Here is an 8,282-nt window from a genome sequence, read left to right as displayed (position 1 = left end):
TTTGTAAGAAAGGTACGTGTAAAAAAGAAAGAGCATTGAGCACAACTATCTTTGTTATAATTATGCATATGTTTATCTGCACTAAGACATTGAAATTATACATACAGACTGCAACCATGTATGCAGGGTTGCATTGGCAACATTATCCCTGCTTAATTATGGATGTAGCTTCAGTAATGGGCACATCACGTTATAATTCCTACGAGAGCTGAATTTCTGCTGCCCTTTCTGTAAACCAGTGTTGTTCACTTGATTTTCAGTGATGTTTGGTAATTGATTTTGTTTTCATTCTTCTTGTGTAGTTGTTTTTGCACATATGATAAGCGAAGGCCCGCTAATTTTCCATAAGGGGATAAAAAAAGGGAGAAAAGATTTCAGCTTAAAAGTAATATTGTGCAATTTCTTATTAAAACAAAGTTTGTTTAACAAATAGGTGAATTTGATTTTATTTTGCCATGTACCAGAAAATGCACTGAAGTAGAAAGTTGAGGTCTTGTGTTGAAATTTTATCACACTTGTTATAATACACTGAGGTAACTAAGTGGTTAAACATTTGCAGATGCTATCTGATATGAATCTGAAATTAGTTCACCAAGTTCATTGTATTCGTATATTCCTTTGTTTTCTGAGGGGAAAAAAAAACCAACTAGCCATTTTGCGTAAATTTACTGAGCTTGGTGTCTATGTATCACTGTTAAGTAAGTGCAAATCACATCCTTATGTGGACACAGATTTGTTGAATTTATCAAAACTAAAAGAAGTTGCTTCAGAAGCTACGTGTATCAATAAATTAATGAATCAATGTTGCCGCAGATTTGCCTTCGTTTTGAGAATGATGATTCTAAAGCGTTTGGACTGGTAAAAAGATAATAATACTGGAAATGAGAGAGAGAGAGAGAGAGAGAGAGAGAAAGGAAGTACGCATGAGAGAGGGGGAGAGATGGAGAGTGAAGAATAAAGAGTCTAGAGAAATAGGTTAGAGACAATAAACATTTCATCAACACAAGTTGCTTTCCATAGATACTAGCCACTGCTTACAAGGTTTCCAACTACAAACTGTAATTCGTTATCAGGCGTGTTACTGGAGTAACCATCTCAATATTTTGGCCCAGATTATGATCATTCACTAGCAGACATTTTTTTTTCAACAAACTTTAAGTGAAAGATCTACATTTGATCATTTTAACTCATACTAAATAAGCTATTAAATGTAACTTTGTATTTTTGCCTAAACACCAGTGACATTCTCAGGAATGGTTTTTCACTTGTTCAAAAAATTAATTGAAACTGTTCGAATATTTCTTTTGAAAGGAAGTTCACAGAGAAATTTGATTTCAAATGCCAAAAATGTTCACTCTTCAGCGAATTAATGAGATGTCATTGCCTCACAGTGATCTGTATTACCGCGCACAAAACTGTACTAAATTTCCATTTTTCTTTTGTTTTTGATAAATAACCTTTCAAATCAAAGTTAGAATTATATTACAGATATATGGATAATATTTATTCACATTTACACATTTATAGTCTAGAGAAAAACAGTGGCCCGTTGCATAAAACTTACCATTGAATTTCAATGGTAACTACCGTCAAAATTAGGCGTCACAGCCAATCAACATCAAGGATTATAAAATTTACCGCTAATTTGAAGACTTACCGCTGGAAAGGTGCGGTAAGTCCAGCGGTAAGGGTTTTATGCAACAGGGCCCAGGTAATGCATTTTAGCCAAAATGTGTTTTTATTACTGACTGTTTTGGGGGCCTCCCCCTTCTTTAATACTTTGTCAACCAGAGCCTTGAAGAAATGGATGCCCCCAAAAGTTCGGCAATAAAATGCAGTCACACTTGCCTCATCAGCCACCTGCTATATACGGCCATTGGAAAATCCTCCGAGAAAAAAAAAAATGTTCAAGACCCTGTCTATCACGGCCACTTTTTCAGTCTCCCCTTTGGTGGTCGCTATAGACAGGTTTGTAAATGCATTAGCTGTTTCTCTCATGGCAATACCAGCTGTATATATATATATATATATATATATATATATATATATATATATATATATATACATATATCAATAATAAAGTCACAACAGAGGAATGCAGGGAATGCATTAATAGCCATCTTGATTTAATGAATAATCCGAATTTTTGAGGATCCTTCCTCTTCTTCAGGGATGACAGTGCGAATATTCACAATGATTATTAAGAGTGGGGTGTTATGAAGAGTGAGGGTAACACCTCTTAATAATCATGTGAAAATTCGGATTATTCATTAAATCAAGATTGGCTATTAATGCATTCCCTGCATTCCTCTGTTGTGACTTTATTATTGCTATTTCTAGTACTGCCAATACGCGGAAAAACTTCAATATATATATATATATATATATATATATATATATATATATATACTTATATATATGATTATTATGTATATAATATCATTACATATATTATTATTGTGTATATATATATATATATATATATATATATATATATATATATATATACATACACATATGTTGGTACATTGTACTGTATATACTTTCGCATATTTATGATGATGATTAATATAGTATTGCTTGATAACAACATGCGAGACTTCAAAATTCCCATAATTAATACTTTTTATCTCTTGCGTCCGACCGTAGCACAGTGAAACCATTCTGTTACTGGTATTTGAGGCAACTCTACGAAATGGAATTAACTCGAACATTAATTTTTTCGTTCACTCTTTATAATGGACTCTTCGGACACACCCCTTCCCTCCACGATATCATGATAATAATAAAAGCAAAATAATATGAATCCTGCTATCCTAATCTTATAGGCGTCTAGGAACCAAACGAAGACACGGGAGGCAGTTAGGCCTACACATGTATATATATTTTTTTCTTGTCAGACGAACTTACCGCAGGAAGTGTCTCGGGGAAAAAAATAAGAACACGATAAATGTCTTGCTTATTTCTATCTTCAAAAGTAACATGATTTCACGGTGGTGACCTTTGTCTTTTGCACACATTCCCCTCTTTATAAACTTTACGTAGGCACGAATCTACTACAACTTTGGTTGGACAGAACAAACATGACTTCCGTAAATGTTTATTCTTTGATTACAGAAAAGAAATGTCACTCTTATTTGAAATCTTAACGTGAAAGACTGATGAGGTACAAATTCTAGTTTCTAACATCTTTAATGGTACACTGTAGGCTTTGAAAGGACGTTTGTACTGAATTCTGCGAAGACCCATTCATATTTTATGGTCCAAAGCCTTTTGATACAACCCATCAGTTTTCAAGTTGATCGGAAATTGATCGTAGTCATATCAGGTAGTTAAAACTTTTGCTAAACTGAGGAAGAGGAAAGAAAATGTCAGGAAAACAGTGTTGCCCTCATATGCAACCGACAGTCAACGAATATTGACAGAAAGAGATTCGTCAGATATGCAGTATCATGACACACAAGTATGATTATATTATGACATGCCATTGACACTGATTGACGAAGTAAGTACACGTTTATTTTGTGCTGTTTGGTCATTGTTGCATGCCACTTGTATCTAATCAATGCATATTGATAATGGGCGTTGAGAAATTCGTCCCACGGGTTTATTATGGGAACTGGCCTGGAAACAGTGGCACCATCGCTCACAACGCTGTCCGGGCACGTTAACGTTGCACGTTAACGTTGCATGTCATGGAGTCCGGTTTTCGACCTACAGTTTCAGGGGTATATCAAGTCATGATAAAGATGAACTATATAGGACGAACAATTAAGGCATGATGTCAAAGTCAAGCGTTTACAGTAGATAATGTGTTCGTATGACAAGAAGACCTATTTTTTTTTTTTTAATCAATGCATATTGATAATGGGCGTTGAGAAATTCGTCCCACGGGTTTATTATGGGAACTGGCCTGGAAACAGTGGCGCCATCGCTCACAACGCTGTCCGGGCACGTTAACGTTGCATGTCATGGAGTCCGGTTTTCGACCTACAGTTTCAGGGGTATATCAAGTCATGATAAAGATCAGCTAGGACGAACAATTAAGGCATGATGTCAAACTCAAGTGTTTACAGTAGATATTGTGTTCGTATGACAAGAAGACCTGAATATAACTTTGTTTTGTTTTAAATAAAAAGCACGGCAGGTAACATATTGCCGAAAATTACACACCTTGCGTGTCCTTTCTTCATGAGGCGGTGTAAGAGCAGGCACTTGACTACAAATGTATTTTTTTTTTTGTCTCATTGAGGGCATCATATCAAAAAGCGGGTTGAGGAATTGAGTTTATCCCATCTGATATTTCGATGATTTCCCTATCAAGTTTGTCAATCAGCGGTCCGTGTCTGCAAGCATATTTTGTTCACGTAAAGTAAATTCAACTAAACTAGCATTCGAAGTCAAATCCCTAACTAACTAAGCAAGCAAACAAACAAACAAACAGATTTGAGATGGAGCAGATGGGGCAGTCGCAGTGTATCGGCCAAATCAACATCAATTATGAAACCGTGATCGAATCAGGGAGCAGAGTCATCGTGTGGTGCGCCCCACGCTCAATCTCCACGGCTTTGTTGAAGTGCTTGAGCGCCGTCGACGGGATCGAAGTCTGGTTCGAACCGTTTTACCGCTGTCTGGCCATCGAAACCCCTGGAACAGCTATAAGCCGCAGTATTGAGTCCGGTGCAGTAGAGAAGGGAGACACCGATACCAAAACCTGCCAGCAACTTGAAACATTCGATGCCAATTGCAGTCAGGAAGCAAAGCTGTCACTCTCGTAAGTAGGTTTATCGGGTGCACGTCACGAGACCGACACCCACGAGTCATACAGCCCACGAGTCATACAACTCACAAGTCATACAGCCCATGAGTTATACAGCTAACGAGTCATACAGCCCATTAGTTCGACACTAAGCTAACAAGGCCCACGAGACCGACACCTTAAGCCCCGTGTTGTATCTGTCGAACTCGTGGGCTGATTTTACCTCGTGTCGAACTCACGGGCTTTATTTGCATAATGTCGAACTCGTTGGCTGTATGACTCGTGGGTGTCGGTCTAGTGGGATGACCCCGGTTTATCGGATATGAATGTGTGAGTTAACCCTTTCTTCCAACTCACGTGATGTGTTCTATCGTCTTACTTCACGTTCATTTGTTTTATGATTGTTACATCCATGTACCCCTCGCGGTATGCCAAAAACACGCAGACTTGCCACGCGACAGACGGCAGGTTTTCTGATTTTATCGCCTTGTTTCAACAAAATATAAACAACAGCAACAACAACAAAACCAAACAAATTCACACACACAAAAAAAACCGAACAAATAAAGCACATTTAACCACATTTGTTGCTGTTTGGCTAACATACAGATTGTTTCATCAGATTAATAGTATGAGACGGTTACCATGAGACAGAGTTTACTTATTCATGTTAACAGTGTATAATATAATTTATTATTTTTTTTTGTTTTTTTTTCTTTTGCCCTCATATACCATTTTGAAGGGCCGTATCAACACGTTTGAATATAGTTCCAGCTGATACGTCAATTCACACATTCTTTTCTCTCTCTCTCTCTCTCTCTCTCTCTCTCTCAAAGTAACTTATACGTCAGTACTAGCCTTAATAATTGCTCCATACATGTCATGGTCACGTTATCTTGTACAATGATTGTGTATCAATAGAATTTATTACTATTTTCTGGGCTGTGCAACAAATACATTGTTGCTGCCACAGTTACTGTATATCATGTCTCAATTTTGTGTTTAAAAAGTCCTGATTATTAAAATAGGGACCTGGATAATTTTCCTTTCTACAAATTTATATGTGGAAACTTGAGAAAAGAGAGTGGGATTCCATCGGGATTCGAACCCGAAACCTCCGGATTGCTAGCGCGGTGCTCTACCGACTGAGCTATAGAAAGCCCTAGTTCATTCGAGACCATTCATAGACCATTCGAGCATTGAGAATTTAAGGTTTCTGGGACAAACGCTGAATTAGGGCTTTCTATAGCTCAGTCGGTAGAGCACCGGGCCAGCAATCCGGAGGTCTCGGGTTCGCACCTCGGTGGAATCCCATTTTCTTTGCTCAGTTTTCCACATATAAATTTGTAGAAAGGAAAATTATCCAGGTCCCTATTTTAATAATCAGGACTTTTTAAACACAAAATTGAGACATGATATACAGTAACTGTGGCAGCAACAATGTATTTGTTGCACAGCCCAGAAAATAGTAATAAATTCTATTGATACACAATCATTGTACAAGATAACGTGACCATGACATGTATGGAGCAATTATTAAGGCTAGTACTGACGTATAAGTTACTTTGAGAGAGAGAGAGAGAGAGAGAGAGAGAGAGAGAAAAGAGTGTGTGAATTGACGTATTATTCATTTCTGGTCAGTTTTTCTCTTTGCGTTTGTTACAAATTTATATGGAATAGTGGAACACATAGAGCCGCTGAGAGGAAAATGATTCATGTACATTTTCTTCAGTACATGCCTACACAAGTCATGCACGCACATACACACACGCGCACGCGCGCGCGCGCACACACACACACACACACAGAATGGTCCTATAGGTGACACTTCTTTTGGATTATTATTTTGAAATTATGTGGAAAACTATTGAAGTTCAAACACTCTATTATTTAGGCAACATTAAGAATATTCTATATGAAAAATATTATGCGCCTTAGTTTATTCTTCAATTAAGGATGTAGCCAACTCCCGACTCTTACTTCTCCACGACGACCCTGGCTTCAAAATAAATGAAGAGTTAATCCTTGATTTTGATATTTCAAGAATGATAGAAGAAAATACAACTTTTTGATTAAAAGAAAATCCCTCTCCCATATGGTTAGATGGCTTTAAACACGTGTGATTTACTGATAGTCATGATGGCATTGTCAAGAAATTGCAACGATTAACAAACAATAAAAGTATTCGTAAATGTTCATGATTACACTACCTTCTGAGTTAAATGGAACCCTATTAATCAATCCATTTTCAGGATTTTTATTCTCATGATTCAAATTAGAATAAAATATATTCTACTAATTTCAAAATGTTTTCTTTTTAAAGCATTTTATAACACATAGACTGAAAGAATATTGCCTGTAATGATTTCTTGTTCAAAATTTAAAAAAAAAAGGATACCCCTTCTGTATATTTTGTGGCAAAGATCATAATACTCCTCTCTCTAAAATCCTTAGTTTGGAAATCAATATAAAAATATTTATATGCAATATAGTATTGTGCATATATAAGATAGATATGTATAGATAAATTATGTATGTATGTAATAAACTGGTAATGTATTTTTGGCCAATAAACTATAAGTTTATTTGACTCGAATTTTTGGCGTCCCACGCCTTCTTTAGGATTCTTGGCAATATTCATTGGCCAAAAATGTACTACTATGAAATCTCAACATGTATGGACCATGTTTGGACCTATTAATGTATATTGTATCGTGAATGTCCCATGGAGCGCAGGGCCAAAATTTCTTGCCGACAAGTTTTTATCTTACTTATGAAAAATTCCAAGCCAAACCTCTTACTATTGCTCAATCTATAGCTAATTGCCAAGCTAGGGAAAAAAAGGTAAATTAGCTCTTCATTTTCAAAAGTGGAAAATCGATTTCGATGCCGAAAAATGTTATGCACAATGTTAAGGGTAAAAGATATATTGTTGCTTTATAGAATCATGTATAAGCGTTGTAAAATATGTAATCGTCTTGCTTTATTTCTTCAATGAAATCTTAAATAAAAAGAAAAAGAAAGAAAAATTGTCACATACTAGTATTTTGATAATTAGCAAATCATACTAACACTAGAACGGTATCATCGATACAATACATGTCCTTTGCAATGACTCCATTATCATTCATTTTGTACATTTTGATAATTAAAACTCATACCGTGAAAAATATGAAATACAAGGTTCATAGTGTGGTACCAGGAACTTTGTTGTATATAGGACCTACTGGTAGATCGTGGATGATGCAGAATAAAGAAAACACTCTAATTGGAACTGGAGAGGGTAGTTTGTAATTGTGTCTGGTATTTTATAGTGTCAAACCTCATTATATTATTGAGTTTCCACTGTTAGTTTGCATTTTGTGACTGTTAACATAATTATTAGTGACAAAGAGCAGGCAGTGTCAACATACCTGCATGTTTGTGTTTTTAGTGTGTACGTCAGCGAACCTTGATAATGTGTAATGACTGACAGACTTTGAGATCTTCATCCCACGGGTGCCGCCGCCCACAGTCATGACAG

Source organism: Diadema antillarum, unplaced genomic scaffold (genome assembly GCF_040938485.1).
Source record: "Diadema antillarum isolate AM-2024a unplaced genomic scaffold, OU_Dant_1.0 scf00000164, whole genome shotgun sequence".
In the NCBI taxonomy this organism is placed as follows: domain Eukaryota; kingdom Metazoa; phylum Echinodermata; class Echinoidea; order Diadematoida; family Diadematidae; genus Diadema; species Diadema antillarum.
The sequence above is the reverse complement of the archived record's forward strand: the minus strand, read 5'-3'. Positions refer to the sequence as shown.